The 16,420-nt window shown below is 43.9% G+C and overlaps 1 protein-coding gene and 1 long non-coding RNA gene across 4 annotated transcripts in view; one reads left to right on the top strand and one right to left on the bottom strand.

Moving 5' to 3' along the window:
- The window catches only part of LOC144792677 (allantoinase, mitochondrial-like), a 410,909-nt gene that overhangs the window by 238,135 nt on the left and 156,354 nt on the right, over positions 1 to 16,420 (bottom strand). The gene's annotated exons all lie outside the window — the stretch shown is intronic.
- LOC144792678 (uncharacterized) overlaps positions 10,703 to 16,420 on the top strand; it is a 132,859-nt gene continuing 127,141 nt past the window's right edge. Inside the window, exon 1 of the long non-coding RNA XR_013602595.1 lies at positions 10,703 to 11,420. This is a non-coding gene — a long non-coding RNA (uncharacterized LOC144792678). The remainder of the gene's footprint in view (positions 11,421 to 16,420) is intronic.

Below are 16,420 nucleotides of genomic sequence, written 5' to 3' on the forward strand. Positions count from 1 at the left end.
CCATGCAAACTAATACCCTGACACAGAAGTGTACTGCTTAGTGACCTTGCACAATTATTGCCACTAAGAAACACTTTCTGGCCTTTATTACCGACACATGCGTGTGTATAGGGCAAGTTCCATGTTGACTTAATGTACCCTTTACCCAACCTTTCATACTGGCCTGCCTGTATATATTTTTGGCAGTAATGAAACCTGAAAGTTGATATCGGAATATTAATTATCCCATGTATTATCCATTCAATGACAGGTCGTTCTGACATTGTCAATGGCAATCTCTCGAGTTTCTCAATGCTCAGAATTGTATAATCAGCACCCTTCTGTGCCACACTGATTTGTTTATCAGTAAGGTTAAAGATATTAAATAATGACGTTGTGTTGATTAAACGCCAAGGCACATAGCCTGAACGCAGATTTTGTAACGTCCAGCCAAGCTGTACAATAGAACGCAATTGGGACTGACCGTGTTGTAACAACAGTAAGTCTTGCGATATTATATCGATTGCTGAAGACACAATGCTGTCCAGAGAATATATTCTGGAGGACAGAGTCATTAACCCATTGTCCACCACAGAAAGTGATTTTTCCAAATTAATACGGTCAATTTCCCGTATTTTCTCTGCTGTCTCAGTTTGAGTTTCTTTCCAGGCTTCGTTATAAGCTGCATATATAGAGGCCGCTATGAAACGTTTTTGACGCTGTTTGCGTGGTCCCATAATGAAATCACGCAAGTCAGCACCTTCTGTAAGTAAAGTTAGGTGTTGCTTAATTTCTGCCAGTGTGGATGTTTGTAGCCATTGAAGGCAGAGCTTGCCCACACTGTAGGTGGTTACTATCCCTGGATGTTGTCTTTGGGAATATCTAGGGTCTGGCCTGGTCAATGTGAAGCCCTGTATTTTGTTCAGGAATCTGTCTTGACAGTTATTTGTATCTGTGGGCCAGATCAACCATTGTTTCCATTCAGGATTTGTTCTGTTTTGGTTTAATATATGGTTCACGTCTATCTCAACATCTATAGAGCTATTACTGTTCACTGTTGGCTTTGGAATAGACGGTTTGTTTAAATCTTTGATTTTGGCTAAGCCAAGACAGGTAGTTTGTTGAATAGTGTCATTCAAAAATATAATTTGTTCTGGGATCATGCAGGCTCTAAACAATGATTCTATACCTTGTACTTGCCAATCTCTTGTACCCCAAACAGTTTTTGCTTCAATATTATTGTTCCAGAAATCAAAACCAAATGTATTCATTTGCTCAAAAAATGAATCTGAATATATCAATTTTGTGTTTGTAAGCATGGTCTTCATACCTGTCTTATTTGACAATTTGAAATAAAATGTTTCTGCTTTACTTGTGTTAAACCCTGAAAAGTATGAATATTTCTCATAAAATGTTTTCGAGCTACCTTTTGGAGGAGTAGCACAATGTCCCCATTGGCTATAATTTAAAACATTTCTAGGTTGTGCAGATTTATGTAGATAATGGTTACCATAGTTGTTGTAGCAGAACATCTGATCATAATTAGACGAACCCTGCAAATAATCATGTTCTGTAAATTTAGCAGACATCACTAGGTCAGACATCATATCATTAATACTTTCAAAGTCCCAATCATCAGCAAATGTGCTTGGTTTAACAAAGTCACTCAATGAGATCTTGAATTGGTGTGGATACTTCAGGATTTCAACCGGACCATAGATTTCATAATCAGTATTGTCCCATGCTACCCCGCCGGGTATAGGGTTGGCTGTGAAGTTGACTGAAGAAAGTTCTCTTTTCTCGACGTGTGAAGATGTGTGTGGTTTAAGGACCAAGTTGATTTTCTGGCTTGCTGTGTCCATTTTAGCATATTTTCCCTCAATGAAATGTCCCAAGCATAGTACCATGATGAGCCAAAGTATGAGGATAAATGCACCTAATCCCACCCAAAATTCAATCCATGGAGAAGTTAGATAGGTTTCTTTCAGCAGTTGAAAAAGTTCCTTAGCTTTATCTTTAAAAGTTTTTGTTGATGGCTGTTTCTTAGATTCACTCAGATCTTCAGATGAATCATCGAAGTTGATGAAGTAGCCGGATGCTGTTCTGTCAATTGTTCCAATTGCTTCTGGATTACTTTTTGTTCTAGAAGTTTCCTTTGTTTCATCAGCATAGTCTTTTGTTACATCATCGTAGGTTGGTGTGTCTTGACTAAATGTTTTTTTTGGGGTTTTTAGAGGTTTAAGTTCCATTGCTTTGTTGCATAGTCCTTGTTGATGTTCTGTAGGCATTTCGAATGTGATTAGCCTCTTAGTTTGAACCTCTGAATTTGTAGCAAACATTGGTGTTCTACTACTTCTTGGGAGTCCACTTGGCCTACTGTTTGTTATCGGCCACATGATTGTGGTTTTACCAGGTCGATGGATACAACTCGGTTCTCCTTTTTACCAGCAAGGGGCGGTAGTACTACTGATCTTGTCCCGTTGACAGACAAGACAGGAACTGCTTTTCTGTAAGAAGGCCCAAATTCCTTCTTTACCGCGATCTTCTCTCTGACTAGATCCCCGACTTTTGGAATCCAGACAGGCCTTGCTGGGACAGGTGATTTCTCTTCAGTGGTTGTTGGCTGCTGTTTCAACTTTATGTTGCTCAGGTCTTTCCTTGTTTCATTTAAGTCCTGTAAAATAGCCAAACGATCTTTGATATCAAAGCATTTATCTTTAACCACTGAAGTCTGACTATCAAGATCTTGGATCATCATTCTAGTCCCGAACAATAGTTCGTACGGACTGAATCCTTTCAGAGAATTTCTTGGCCGGTTATTTAGACTACGTTGGACACTTATTAAATGTTTGACCCACCCAGCTCCCGAACCTAATACCTTTTCCATTATAGATAGCTTTATGCCTTGGTTTTTTCTTTACACCATCCCGTATCCCTCAGGAAGGAAGTGAGAAGAGTCCCGCTATGCAATGCTCATTTGGCCATGCTTCCCCATAAGCTTGAGGGCTAAAGGGAAAATATTTAGTCAAAACGTAGCATGCTTCTAGCGTATATGCCATTATAGACTCGCAAATCTTTTTATAACAGTCCAGACGTCAGCCGAGCGCTGGGGTCTACATTATAAGTGAAAATTAGTCTTTTTATGTTAATATGACGCTTTTTTTTTATGATGGGTACTTTCTTATTGTTGTTGTTTATCTGGAGCGAAATGCCATGGCAATAGTCCTCCTCGCTCACCACTGCGATCTCTGTTACAGCCTGGGCAGTTTTTTGCAAAAATGTGATGATGCAGACTCATGCCTGGCCACCAGTACACTGATTGTAATTCTTCTAGGGAATCTTTTAGCTTGAGGTGTCTAAGACCCTCACCCATATGTGCGTCTGCGATTAACAAGCCTCTCCTGTCCATGTTTGGAATAACTCTGTCCCCCACTCCAGGGATTCGAGCAAAAGGAACGGAGTTTGCATCGATTATGTATGTATAGTTGAGTGGGTAATTGATCGGTAGCGCTGAGCAGTCGCCTTTTGATGATGTTCTCACCGCCAGCACTGTTTCACCGTCAATGTATTTTACTGTACGCTTTTTTGTAGCTACGGAAGCCGATTTAGTTGCAACCGCTGTGGCTGTCTCAGCCAATGAATTCCCTGCAACGTGAACGCCATCACGCCGATGACTCACTGAATGTATCACGTGAGTTTTTGGTAGTTCTTTCTTTAAAAGAACTACTTGTTCCCAAAGTACTTTCTGCTTTATTGTGGCACCTGTGTCATCTTTGTAACCATTCTGAATCCATTTCTGCAAATCGTTATTGTATGATTTGACGCAGTAATGCGAATCGCACACTATAAGTGTCGGGAATTCGCGATCGGCATTATCTAGCACCATTTTTAACGCCATAATTTCAGTTTGTTGTTCTGAATTAATCTCCACTGAGTGTGTTTTTGTCAATAGAGGTCTTAATTTACCTCCGCGCCACACTTCTTTTGTAACTTCACATGTGGGGTTGTACGCTTGTTCTCCCCAAACTGAGGGTTGAGCATATCCGTCTGTATAGATTACACAGGCGTACTGTCGTAAGGGCAGAATGTCGATTGGCAGAGGGTATGTTTTTTCATAATCTAGATATTTTTATTCTTTCAATTCTGGATCAAAATAGTAGTATACTTTCTCTGTAGTAATTGAATTTACCCATTGTATCCACTCTGGATTCAATGCTGTGGTTGGTAAATTACATGGGGTTGTTAATGCCTCAAAGGCTGATTCTGCTGTTCTGACCGTGATACGTCTACCGTCAGCTTTTTCTTTTTCTCTTGCTATAGCCGTTTGAACTGCATGAACAATGTTTTCTTTAATACTGAACTTCTTTTCAGCTTTTGTGTACAAGTGTGATTTGTATGCAATTGGTACCTTTTCTCCCTCATTGGAGGTCAGGTATGTGAATCCGCATCTTCCTGGGATGACTCGAATCACAAGGTTGCGTGTGTTATCACGTGTTTGTAATTTTGTTTGTAAAGATCTCAAAATTTCTGTGTGTTTTTGAGTCCACTTGATTCTTTTAAAATCTGGTTTTATTAGATCATAGAGAGGTTTAACTCTCTCTGCATAATTTATAATGTAAGTTCTTCCGAAATTTAGGAAGCCTAGAATTGATTGTAAGTTTTTTAATGTTTTAGGTGCTTGGATTACAGCACATTTCTCTAGGAAATTGTCAGCCAGGCTTTTGCCTTCACTTGATAGTTCATATCCTAAAAACAGGACTGTTAGATGGGCAATTCTTGACTTTTTAAAGTTGAATTTGTAACCCTCTGCTGCGAACCCAAGTATTATGGTGTTCACTCGCTTCAAGTGAGTATCCAAGTCATCATCTGTTAGATAGATGTCGTCGACATAAGATAATGCCTCGTCATCATATGTTTGTAGTAACTCTGTTACTCTCGCTGAGAATAACCCTGGGCTGTTCTTGTGCCCCTGGGGTAAACAACAGAAATTTTTGCGCGCCATTTATTGAGAACGCCGTCAAATATCTGCTCTCTGGTGCTATATTTTGACAAAAGAATCCAATAGAGATGTCTAATGTTGTTTTGTATTTTTTGCGCACTATGTTATTCATTAGTGCAGCACTATGCGAGTTTTGTACTGCAAAGGTTTTGCAACATGAGTTAAGATGTCTGTAATCCAAAACAAGACGATATGAATTGTCTGGTTTGGAGACAGGAAACAAAGGATTATTCATTTGTGAGGTGCAAGTTTCAATCACCCCCTGGTATTCAAGTTGATCTAGGATCTCTTTTACCTGTTGTTTAGCTTCTTGCTTAATTGGGTACTGCCTCTGTGCAGTAGGTTGTGATTTTAACTGGATTTTGTCAGGAGGAGAGTCCTCATCCCATCCCACATGATTTTTATATAAGGCAGGGGCTTGAGCTACTGCCCACTTTCTTGCAAGTGTATATTTTTTATGAATTGGAATATGATTTGAGAAGGCAGGCATAATTATTTCTTCGCCATGTGGGCACTCCCTGACAAACTCGGGTGGCCAGTCTCGTTCAGCTAGAAGGATGTCATAGCCCTTGGAGAGATTATCCCAAAATAGTCCCCTTAGTTTTCTAGTCTTATCCCCCTCTATACGCAATGTTATTTCATATATTTTATGAGGTTTGCTAACTCTGGTATCTGCAGTTTCCACTTGAATGTATTCATTCGTGTCCACTGTATCCAGATGATTCATAAGGACTTTGCGAGCTATGCTCACTTCTGCTGCGCTGTCTAGCATTGTCTGAGCCCATTCTCCGTTTTTCAGCTGTGTCCTCAGTATTCTCGGCATGATTTATTACTTTAATACTGGCTACCTTCTTCTTCGGAAATTGTAATTTTTTATTTTGATGAGCAGGTTCCTTGTCTTTGGACTTGACGTGCTCTTCCCTGTGTTCTGATCGTCCTCTTCTTTCCGATTTCTGCGAGGAAGTCTGAAAAGATTGAGAGGGACGCGTATCAATATCTTGATATCTATCAGGTTTTTTTATATTATCCCTATTTCTAAGGTTGTATTTTTTTCACAGAGGCCTCCCTTTGGGAGACTTGCGTCCTTGGTCAGGAGATCTTTCTCTCCGCCGAGGAGACCTTCCTCTGGACTGGAATCTTTTTTCTTTAGGAGTGGATTGTTTATTTCCATCCCAGCTCTTTTTTTGAGTGTTTAGATTATTTTTAATAAATACCTTTTCAGGACTTTCAATTAGTTGGGGTTTCACCGGTATTCCACCCAAACTATCTCTTCCTAGTTCTTCATAGGATTTTTCTAAAATTCTGGCAATTTCAGATGGTTGGTCTGCTATATTTGTCTCTTTTAACCTCTGGCGGATCGCCACATTTGCTGCTTCTCCCTTTATGTTGGCTAATAATATTGCAGAGACCTGCTTGAAGTCTTTCAGTAATTTCATACCGAGAGTTAAAGCGGGTTCTGGACCGTATTCGTCTTGAATTTGTTTTAGCACATCTGGTCTTACTGACATGGATGGAACACCATGTGTTTTTGTGTAAATGGAAGCAAAGACTGTTCCCCAAGTGTCACAGTCCTCCACATGTGGTGCGATTCCCATTGGAAGACAGATAGTCAGAATCCTGTGTTTCTCAACAGGGGTGGTATCTGGAAACACCGCCTCTATTTGAGTGATTTTTTGTGCTAGCCAGAAAGGAATTTGTTCCCGTTTTGCGGGTACTTTACCTAGACAGGACTGTATGTTCTGTGGTGTAATTTTATTTGTGTTCCCCTGATGAGGGGTCAGCTGTGGAATTTTAATTGCTGGTTGGACTGTTGAAGTCCACATTACATATTGGACTAATTGTCTATGTATTTTTATTAATTGTTTTAGCTGTGCTAAAAGGTCTGCTGCAGGCATTTCTTCAATGTCTGGATGTGGTGTGTATCCGGCTAGGACCGGCCACGTTGCTCCTGGTCTACCTAGTGGACCGAGCCTGGTGATGTGATTATTATGTTTTAGGGCGCCATTAAACAAGAGCAGGTGCTCTTGGAATTTGAGTGGTATTTCCACCTCCTCGAAAGGAGTGTACTCATTAGGAGGTTCCTCTATTTTGTAATAGTGGAAGTCCTTTGTTACAGCGTTTGCTGCTGGAAAGTTTATCCATGAATAGAATACCTCTGTCTGCCGATATTCGTGTGCCTCAATTACGAATATGACTGTACCACCTCTTGGTGTCAGCCCATTTTCTATAAGTTTTAAAGTTATAGATTTTCTTATGTTGACCGGGATGAGTATTATATCCGGGTCATTTTGTAGCAGAGTATTATCAGCTGCTATGAGCTCAGCTGCTATTCTAGCTGTCTCCCTTTCTACTTCACTGTCTGACATTTTACTGTTAGAAAGGTTATTTTGTTTGTTTGCAGATCAGGTTTCCACGGAAACAAAGATTAGATGCACAATATTTTGGAACAGTATATCCTTCAACGTTGAATAAACCAAGAACCATACATAGGAGTCTCCTCCTGCGAGGTTTGGCGGATATGACCTTTCACCCACTCCAGACGTCTTTGGAGTATTATGGGGGAAAAAGGGGCTCTGTGTGAAAAAGCACGACTGAGTTACTCTAGTGTCTTGCGTTAGTTTTATCGCCTATCCAAACGTTTGGGCGCCATGTAGTGTAGTTCCTATCATCCCAATAGGCTCTGCGCATTGGAATAATATCTTCAATAGTATAGACCTAGGGCAGAGGTTAACTAGGTCTTCTACCGACGATATTAGACTTAAAGTTTTGTGTTTGCCAGCTAGCTCAGAGTTCACTAGAAACTTTCTCGAATAGGCAAGGAGGATCTGAACCTCCCTGGATAGACAAGAAGGGATTTAGTTTCTGACAACCATAGAACATGACAACTTTGCTCTCCCCTAATCAAGAGTGTATCTCTAGAGTCGTGTGAAAACAAAAGACAACTTATTTTACTCAGTCAGTTCAGTGCATTCTTAGTTTCACCAGTTTGTAGAGAAAGGAAGAGATGGGCGTGTTCAATAAAAGATGTTATTTATTGATCAGTCTCTTTTCTCGTACAAGAGAAATGAATCGTTATTATTGCAATACTTATAGTTAAGTAAAGTGCATACAGTAAAGACAGAATTATAAAATAATACTGTAAAAGCATTGATATGGTTTCTGAGCCATATGATACTTTAAAATGGATAAAATAGATACATACATATATACATTGACTAATCGTACTCAACTGGTGCTTCTAACCACGCCTACCCCAGTGTACCTGACCTAAGCCTAACACGTGGGCGGGAGTAGATAAGTAGCAGTTTAAGTTAAGTTTGTTTTGCCAAGGGACTGACTCAAGAATTCTCTGCAAGGGGTTATTCAGTTCTGTACCTGGGATCTAGAAGGTTGGAGGGCTGGTATCTCTTATCCCAGGTCTTGATATTCCAGCTGCCTGCGAGGGCGGCTTGGAAGCGCCGGAGCTGGATTTCTCGGCAGGAGAAAAGCAGTGTCTCTCTCTCTCAGCGCGTCAGGAAGGAGGGGCAGCGTCTGTGGGCTTCGCTCTCAGCTGGGCTCCTCGGCAAGTCTCGCTGCTCCAATCTCGTCACCACCACGTGTGTTTGCTTAAGGCAATGTCGGTAATATTTATGCCTGAAAGGTGCCGAGATTGACGTAAGGATGGACATAAATACGTCAATAAGGATGTCATACGAACGGGTTCGTTCGCACATTCTTTACTGAAGTTCTCGATGAAATCAAAACAATGGCTGCGGTGATTTTCCCAGGTCGCTGTAGGTTTGATTTGTTTTGAGAACTCCGTATGCCTATCAGGGGGCTGGAGGAATATCGCTTGCCTAATTAGATGGCATGCGTTATGACTTAATCAGATAATGCGCTTCTGTGCCGTGGTGTGGCTTAATCAGATAACGGGTTTTTGCGCCGTTAGATGGCTGCTAGTTAATTATTAACCAAACCAGGTTCAGGAATAGGGGGATCGATACAGTACCCATAGAAATACATCACAGTGTCTGCTTCCACCAAGGTGTAGGGTGAGCACGAGTTGGCCAATACAGTGACCTCCCTTTGGTCCAAAGTGAGGGTACAAGACGGATAATCACCAGTCTTGTCCCCTTCTTGTACTTTAAACACCAATTTAAATTCTTGGGGAGGTTCATGCTCGATGGAGTGAACTCTTTTGGGTTGGTGATCTCTACAGAGTCTGGCCAAGTGGCCCCTCCTCCCACATCTTTGGCAAGTGACCGATCTGGCCTGGCACCCTACGTTATTAGCAAGGTGGCTGGGGCTACCACACCTGAAACATTTTAGTTTGGTCTCTGGTGGAACAACACTGGGTCCTTTACTCTTATTTCCCTTATGGATCTCCTGCTTTTTATAGCATTTACCTCCGTGTTTTTCTCCCCTTCTCCCTTCATGGCTACCATGCAATCTGTGGTGTGTTTGATTCCTACAGCGATGTCGATAGCTTGTTTTAGGTCTGGATTAGCAACTAGGAGTCGTTCCTGTATCTTTGCGTTGTTAGTACACCTTACTAGCTGGTCCCTAATGAGAGAATCTTACAGGATCTCAAATTTACATGTGTTGGTCAGACCTTTAAGGGCTGCAATATACGTTTTAACTTTTTCTCCCTTCCCCTGTACCCTCGAAAAGAATTTGTGCCTTTCCAACACAACATTTATTGTTTTACCAAAATGTTTTTCTAATCTGTTGACTGCTGCAAGGTATACATTTTCATCATCATCACTGTCCTCCTCTGCCTCCGCTGATATGTTATCATAGGTTTTTTTCCCTTCAATTCCTAGGTTGTGAAGTGAGGTATGTAGTTTCCGCAATGATGAAAAATGTTCACCTCCTATTGCTATAAGATAGGACTCCAAAAGTCCAAACCATTGTTTCCATAGTAATTGCAGCTCTCCCACCTCATTGAGGAAAGGTGGTGGCTGTGACGTGTTTGTGCACGCCATTTTAACCAGGAGGGGTACAGAAATACTTCACGAAATAAAGCTGATGGTGGAGAGCTCACAGGTGAAGTGTCCCCTTAAGCCCCCCCACCCTCCAAGTGGAATTATTTCTGAGAAAACAGTATAATTAACTAGAATGTCCAGCTGTGCTTATTAGCTCATAGGAGGTGACAGGCGTGTAGGTTAGTGGTTGCCCCAGTTGGCTCATAGAATAACCTAGAGTACTGTTAAAATAGTATGCTGTGCCTGTCAGTGTGTATGGGATGACAAGCGAACCCTTAATTCTCAACCAATGCTGCGCCTGTCAGCGAAGGTAATTATGACTGAGATGAGGCAAGGGTTAAACGAAGCAGTGTTAACCGCATGCTGTGCCTGTCAGCGTTAGGAGTGACAGGCGAGTTAAAACTCTTGAGTCTAACAATGCTGTGCCTGTCAGCGAGAGGAGGTGGCAGGCTTACTTTAAAGGCCAACCAATGCGGTGCCTGTCAGCGAAGGGTGGAACAGGCTTGTAATTTTGACAGAGTTGAGGTAAGAGTTAAATTTCTGAAGCAGCGTTAACAGTACGCTGTGCCTGTCAGCGTTAGGGGTGACAGGCGAATTATAACTCTTGAGGCCAACCATGCTGTGCCTGTCAACGAGAGGAGGAACAGGCTTGCAAAATGTGACTTGCAGTGAGGAAGGAGTTAATATTCTGAAGCAGCGCTGAGAAGGAGGTCTCTCACTCCGTTCGCGCCGCCTCAGGTGATGACGCGCTTCAGGAAGGGAAGGCTGGAGCACGTCGTGAGGCAACGCTGCTCCAGCTGGGTTAACGATTGACCCCAGGGCTTCCCCCGCAAACTCTCAGCTGAAGATTAAAATGCCCCTGCCATTCCTTATCTGCGCTGGCCAGGGCACAACGTCGCTCTCTGGGGAAAACTCGCACGCCGTCAGCGCCGCCTCAGGCGATGATGTGCTCCCCGGAGAGTGAAGCTGGAACTTCGTTGGGGGGAATTACAATCCAGCAGGGCCTCCAAAGAAATTCCACGCCTGCTCACAGTTCTTCTTAAGTTGATCACAACCCCCGTGGCACCTAACAGCTTTTTTATAATTAATCATACTGAGTCCACTGACCTCTTGAAGGGCCGTACGCTGGCCAGGTATGCCATAAACCGCTCCGCTCACAGGGTCCACTTAAACAAGCAAAAAGGCCCCCCCTTCATTTCCAACCAAAGCAGCGCTGCAGGCTGTTTCGCTCACCTCACTAACGATTGTTATTGTTGGTACAAGATGCAGGAATAGTGGAGTTGCTGACTTCCACAAGGTTTCTACAGAGCACAGCTTGTTTTTCTCACTTCTCCTCGACTGGAGACTGCTTTCTCTGCGGAGAAACTTCGCCCTCAGAGAGGTGCTCTTCTCAACTTCAAAAACCACGTCGAGGCAGAAGAATCTTGTGTTCAGTATGCCAGGATACCTTGAAGCTCAATTTTAACCTTCATCATAAGGTAAGCTAGAAATCCTTTTAAAATTACTTGCTGTAACTGGAGTACGTATTGGGGGTGATGGTGCACCGTCCCCACACGGTTTTGTGTCGCCAGTGTTACAAAGAAGAGGCGTACAGATAGATTAACAGGAGTCTTCTTTATTCCATATCAACACCATCAAAGGTTCCAGTCAGCTGGAGTCAGCTGTGGAATGTTCACACATTCAGCACTGGGCTGTACCAAGGGGAGGGAGATAGGAGGGGGCGTACCAAGTGAGATTACAACACATATATACAACGGCTTTACGCCACAGGAACGTCCTTCTCTATATTTACAAGGCGGCATTAAGCCACTTAAAGTGGGTTAAACCCACCTTGCAAGTAAGGCCCCCTTTCACACCTCTCTTAGCGTGAAAGGGGTGAGCAATGGGTGTTGTGGTAGGCATTCTGTCGCACACCACTCATTGCTTTTTGACATTGCCCTCTATTTACAAGGCGGCGTAAATAGGAGGCAGCACCCAAAAATAATACCAGGGAATCCTGGTCTTAACCTGGCGAAACAAGGAGAAATTATTAATTTCTCCTCGTTTTTGCTGTTTCTATGTGTACTGTCATAGAAAAAGCAAATCGCCACTAGAGCTTGTTCATGTGTAGGAAGGTCTCCCTTCCTGCACATCAACAATCATTGAAAAATGACGAGTTGCACCTTCAATGTGTACTGATTGTTTATGTGCAGGAAGTGTACTGATTCCAAGGGAATTTTTATTTTACTCTGTATGTGCAGGAATAGACATCTTCTTGCACATAAACATTCATTCATTCCTTGAAGCTGTGCTACGCAGCTTTCGGACCGGTGAAGCGGAGCAAAAGCAGGAATGTGGAGAGGCGACAACGGATCTGCACTTTCCCAATACCACTCCCTGAGATCACCGGAGCTGCCGTTTTACGTATAGAGAGCTGGAGACAGGGATTGGCGTGGGCGGAAGGTACCCAGGTTATTATTATTATTATTATTACCCTGCCTGATTCAACGGAGGGGAAAGTGGCTGAGGATCCATATGATTAGGTCATCCCTGCACAAGCAGAAGACTCCTATCTGCGTAGCAGCTGGGCTGGAGTGGAGGAAGAGCAGATCCCCAGAGGCCGGCAACAATCTCTGCACAACAGCGCATCCCCCACAGATGCTGCTGTGGGTAAAGCTGTGCAGAACCTACAGAGGCCATATGCGGACGGGTGAAATAACCCTGCTGTGCTGGGAAACATGTATGGAAAGGATGGCCACATAAGGAAGAGCACGGAGACCGTGATCAAAGAGAAGCACAGCAGGAGGTTGATGCGCGACCCGGCTGGTAATCTGCTGTCTCACGGACTTCCCTGAATTGAAGACGCAGCGATTCGCGAGTACTGCACCCTGCTGGGCTAAGTAAAGCCTCCGCTCTGGAAGCCTGGGAAAAATCATAACAATCTTCTAGACTGCTCCTATAGAACTTATCACATGTAAGGGCCTTAGAATACTGTGACGACTGCAGGGAACTGTGTGTATGACAAGAGCTCCACTGAAAGCCTGAACCAGGACTACAATCTGACTGGGCCTGGAACTGATGAGCTGCAACAGGGTGAGAGACACGTAATAAAAGTGGCATATATTGGGGAGAAATCAAGCGCAGTGCAATCAATACGCTACATAGTACCTATTGTGCAACATGGGATGCACCAGGGGGAAACAAAATGAACATATGACACTGGGAAGACCCGACCACACTGAGCAGGAAGACCCAAGCAGTGCCCCTGATCCAGACTTTATACTGCCGACAGCTATGGGTGTGCAAGCTGATAAACTAGACCTAATATTACAGGAAGTGCGAGACTCCAGAACAGCAACTACAGGACTTACACTTCTGAAAGCTGACCATAGCAAGTTAGGAGATATGGTTAGAACCAACAAAATGCACATTGTAGGAATAATGCCGCAGCACAAGACCCACTCAGAACAACTTGAACAATTGCGTCAGAAGCTATCTGGCCTTCAGGATAGAGTGGATGACGCTGAAGGAAGGGCCCGATGCACCAACATACGGATTGTGGGACTGTCGGAGTGCAGAGAATGATCAAACCCCACCCAATACATAGAACAATAGTTCAGAAATTGGATTGCACCGGAGGGCCACACAGAATTTTTTAGTGTAGAGACATGGCACAGAATACCAGCGTGACCCCAGCGTCCTGGTGCCCCACCTAGGCCGATAATAGCGCGTACACTTAACTTCAAAGACTATGACACACTGCTTCGTGCAGCTCGAGAAAAAGCCCCAATACAATTTGAGAACAAAAGAATGTCTCTGTACCCAGATTTCACCCTGACAGTACAAAGGCTGAGAGCATCGTTCCAGGAAGTTAAACACGCATTGGCATAGCCAATAGGTCTCACCTTTGGGTCCTTCTAAGTGTTTTGCGATGCAGCGTAACAACCTAAAAACTGCAGGTGCTCAGCACCGGTGAGACCCGGCCCACTTAAAGCCCTCCGTCCTGGAAACAAATGTTGTGAGAATCCCTGTGGTTGGATGTGTGCCCCGAAGCCCTCAGCACCCAGGCACCATGTTACTTTGCATCTCGTTTCCAGAGCGTAAAGGTTGTGTGCTAGAATTACCTTATTTACATTCGGGAGCTTAGAGAACATAGGTTGTTTTTATTTGAGAAGCAATTTCAAAACAGGAGTTACAAATGATGTATAATACATATTTTATGTACATGACAGGAAGTGACCATATACAGTCACACCCACTGCCCGTTAACCCACCTTCTGTGAATTCCGGTACCAGAAGCTCCTGGCGACGAGTAACCCTGGGCGTCCGAATCGGCTACGCCCACGGAGTAGGCGTAGTGTTGCCTTCTACGCATTTTGCGTAGACAGCGTAGCCGGCAACACTACGCCCACTCCGTGTGCGTAGCCGAGTCGGCCGCCACCCGCCTCCCTCCAGCCCTCCCCTAGATACATTATTTAAGCAATTACCCTGAATAAAACAACTTTAAAGCACTTACCTTGTCCGGGGCTCGTCCGGGGCTCCCTCTTTGAATAGCGTCCTTTCCTGGATACCAATGCGCATGCGCGGTCGCCCGCGCATGCGCATTTCTCGGGAGAAATGCGCATGCGCGGCCGCCCGCGCATGCGCATTGGTATCCAGGAAAGGACGCTATTCAAAGAGGGAGCCCCGGACGAGCCCCGGACAAGGTAAGTGCTTTAAAGTTGTTTTATTCAGGGTAATTGCTTAAATAATGCATGTAGGGGAGAGCGGGTGGGAGGTGCGTAGTGGGGCTACGCGGAGTGCGGGAGTGGGCGTAGCTTCTCGCCCTCTCCGCGTAGCTCCGCGGAGCCCCACTACGCCCACTACGCCCACCCTTAGCGACGACTGTCCGCCTCTCTTACGTACTCCAGGACTAGGTCATTTTTTTTTTTTACGAAGCTGTTACTTCGAGAAGAGCGGCTTTCAAATCAGCCTGTCGATAAAACAGAGAAGAAGCAGTGACAGCGGTCGCCATCTTGGGTCAGGAATGGAGATTGAGATTGCACCTGCTCGTCTTGCTAATATTATTTTTTTCCTCTCTCTCTCTCTCTCTCTCTCTCTCTCTCTCTCTCTCTCGACCGTTCTGTTTATTCAGTATTGACCGTATGCATGGAGGAAGTAGGCTTCGCTGTTGTCCCTGCAGTGGAGTTTATACTGAACTGTAACTGTAACATGTATGGCTAAAACACTTTATATTTTTCACAGCCTTTTGCTACGGTCTCGTAAATTTCCTCCTAATATGGATCTCTTGTATTTGAAAAACAAATGGCTGCTTTCCAACAGTTTCTGAGCTCCTGTATAAAATTAAAACTCCATGAATTGTTAATGAAGCAAAATATTACAAAGTTCGTAGGCGCTGTTGGAAACGAATAAGTGCGCTATTTTACTAGGGCATCGTACATTTGAGCTTGGGTTGTTGCTCCCGGGAAGAGTGGAAATTGTATAAACCCGGGAAGAGTGGAAATTGTATAAAAAAAAGAAAAATACAGTGCTGTTCTACGAGAAAAATACAATATCCTAGGGAGGAAAAGTAGAACATAGTAGTGCTCGGCGTGTTGTTTTAGGTAACAAATGATAATGATGAAGTCCGGGGTGTCGGGCTGATTAAAAAAAAACAAAAAAAAACAAGCCCGCGAGTGGTGTGTGTACGCATGCGCTGTAAGGAATGCAGCTACCATCGTGCCTGCGAAGTGAAAGCTAATTTGAAACCTGATCCAGAACAGATGGCACCCTGCAGGCTCCTGAGACCCCTAGGCCCTGGCAGTGATACTTTTGAGGAAAGGCAGGACATTTACCCGTCTTTGGTCATTTGCATGCTTTCAATTATTGAAAGCCACACGCAAAGGCCAATGGGATGTGTGGAAGGAGGCACACCCACACGGAGAAGGCTCTTGGAAGTCTGAAGATAATCCGAGAGCCCTCTCCTAGAGCAGTGCATGCACACTGCGCTAGGCGAGACCTAAAAACAGATTAGAGGTCATAACTTGAAATATGCTCTCCTCTTCCTGGCCAGGCTAAAAGTGATACATGATCAGATATCCCACTTCTTTGATAGCCCGGCCGAGGCAGAGGAATGAATGGAAGTTACATTGACGCCTTGCTCATTACATAGCTCGTCCCAGAATCCGAGACCAAAACCACACAAGCCTCTGAAGACTGTCCACGGTAAAACAGACTGGAAAAATCGCTGCAACTGGATGCTACGATGAGCCATTCCTGGGAGCAAATAACAGATACTGGCGGCCGCAGCGCTGGATGAACAGGATGCACACTCGACGACAAGATCTCACGACTCATCAGAGGAAAATACTGTACATTCAGACTCTAAAAGCAGCTTAGCCCTCTTTCCTTCTATCACCCCACAGACAGTGAATGACTACCTGGGCTGATGTACTTGGTTGGTAAGCACAGGAGCCGGGGTGTTATGATGTAGTTAATTATATTGTTACATACGACATAT

The sequence above is a fragment of the Lissotriton helveticus genome, chromosome 11, assembly GCF_964261635.1.
Source record: "Lissotriton helveticus chromosome 11, aLisHel1.1, whole genome shotgun sequence".
In the NCBI taxonomy this organism is placed as follows: domain Eukaryota; kingdom Metazoa; phylum Chordata; class Amphibia; order Caudata; family Salamandridae; genus Lissotriton; species Lissotriton helveticus.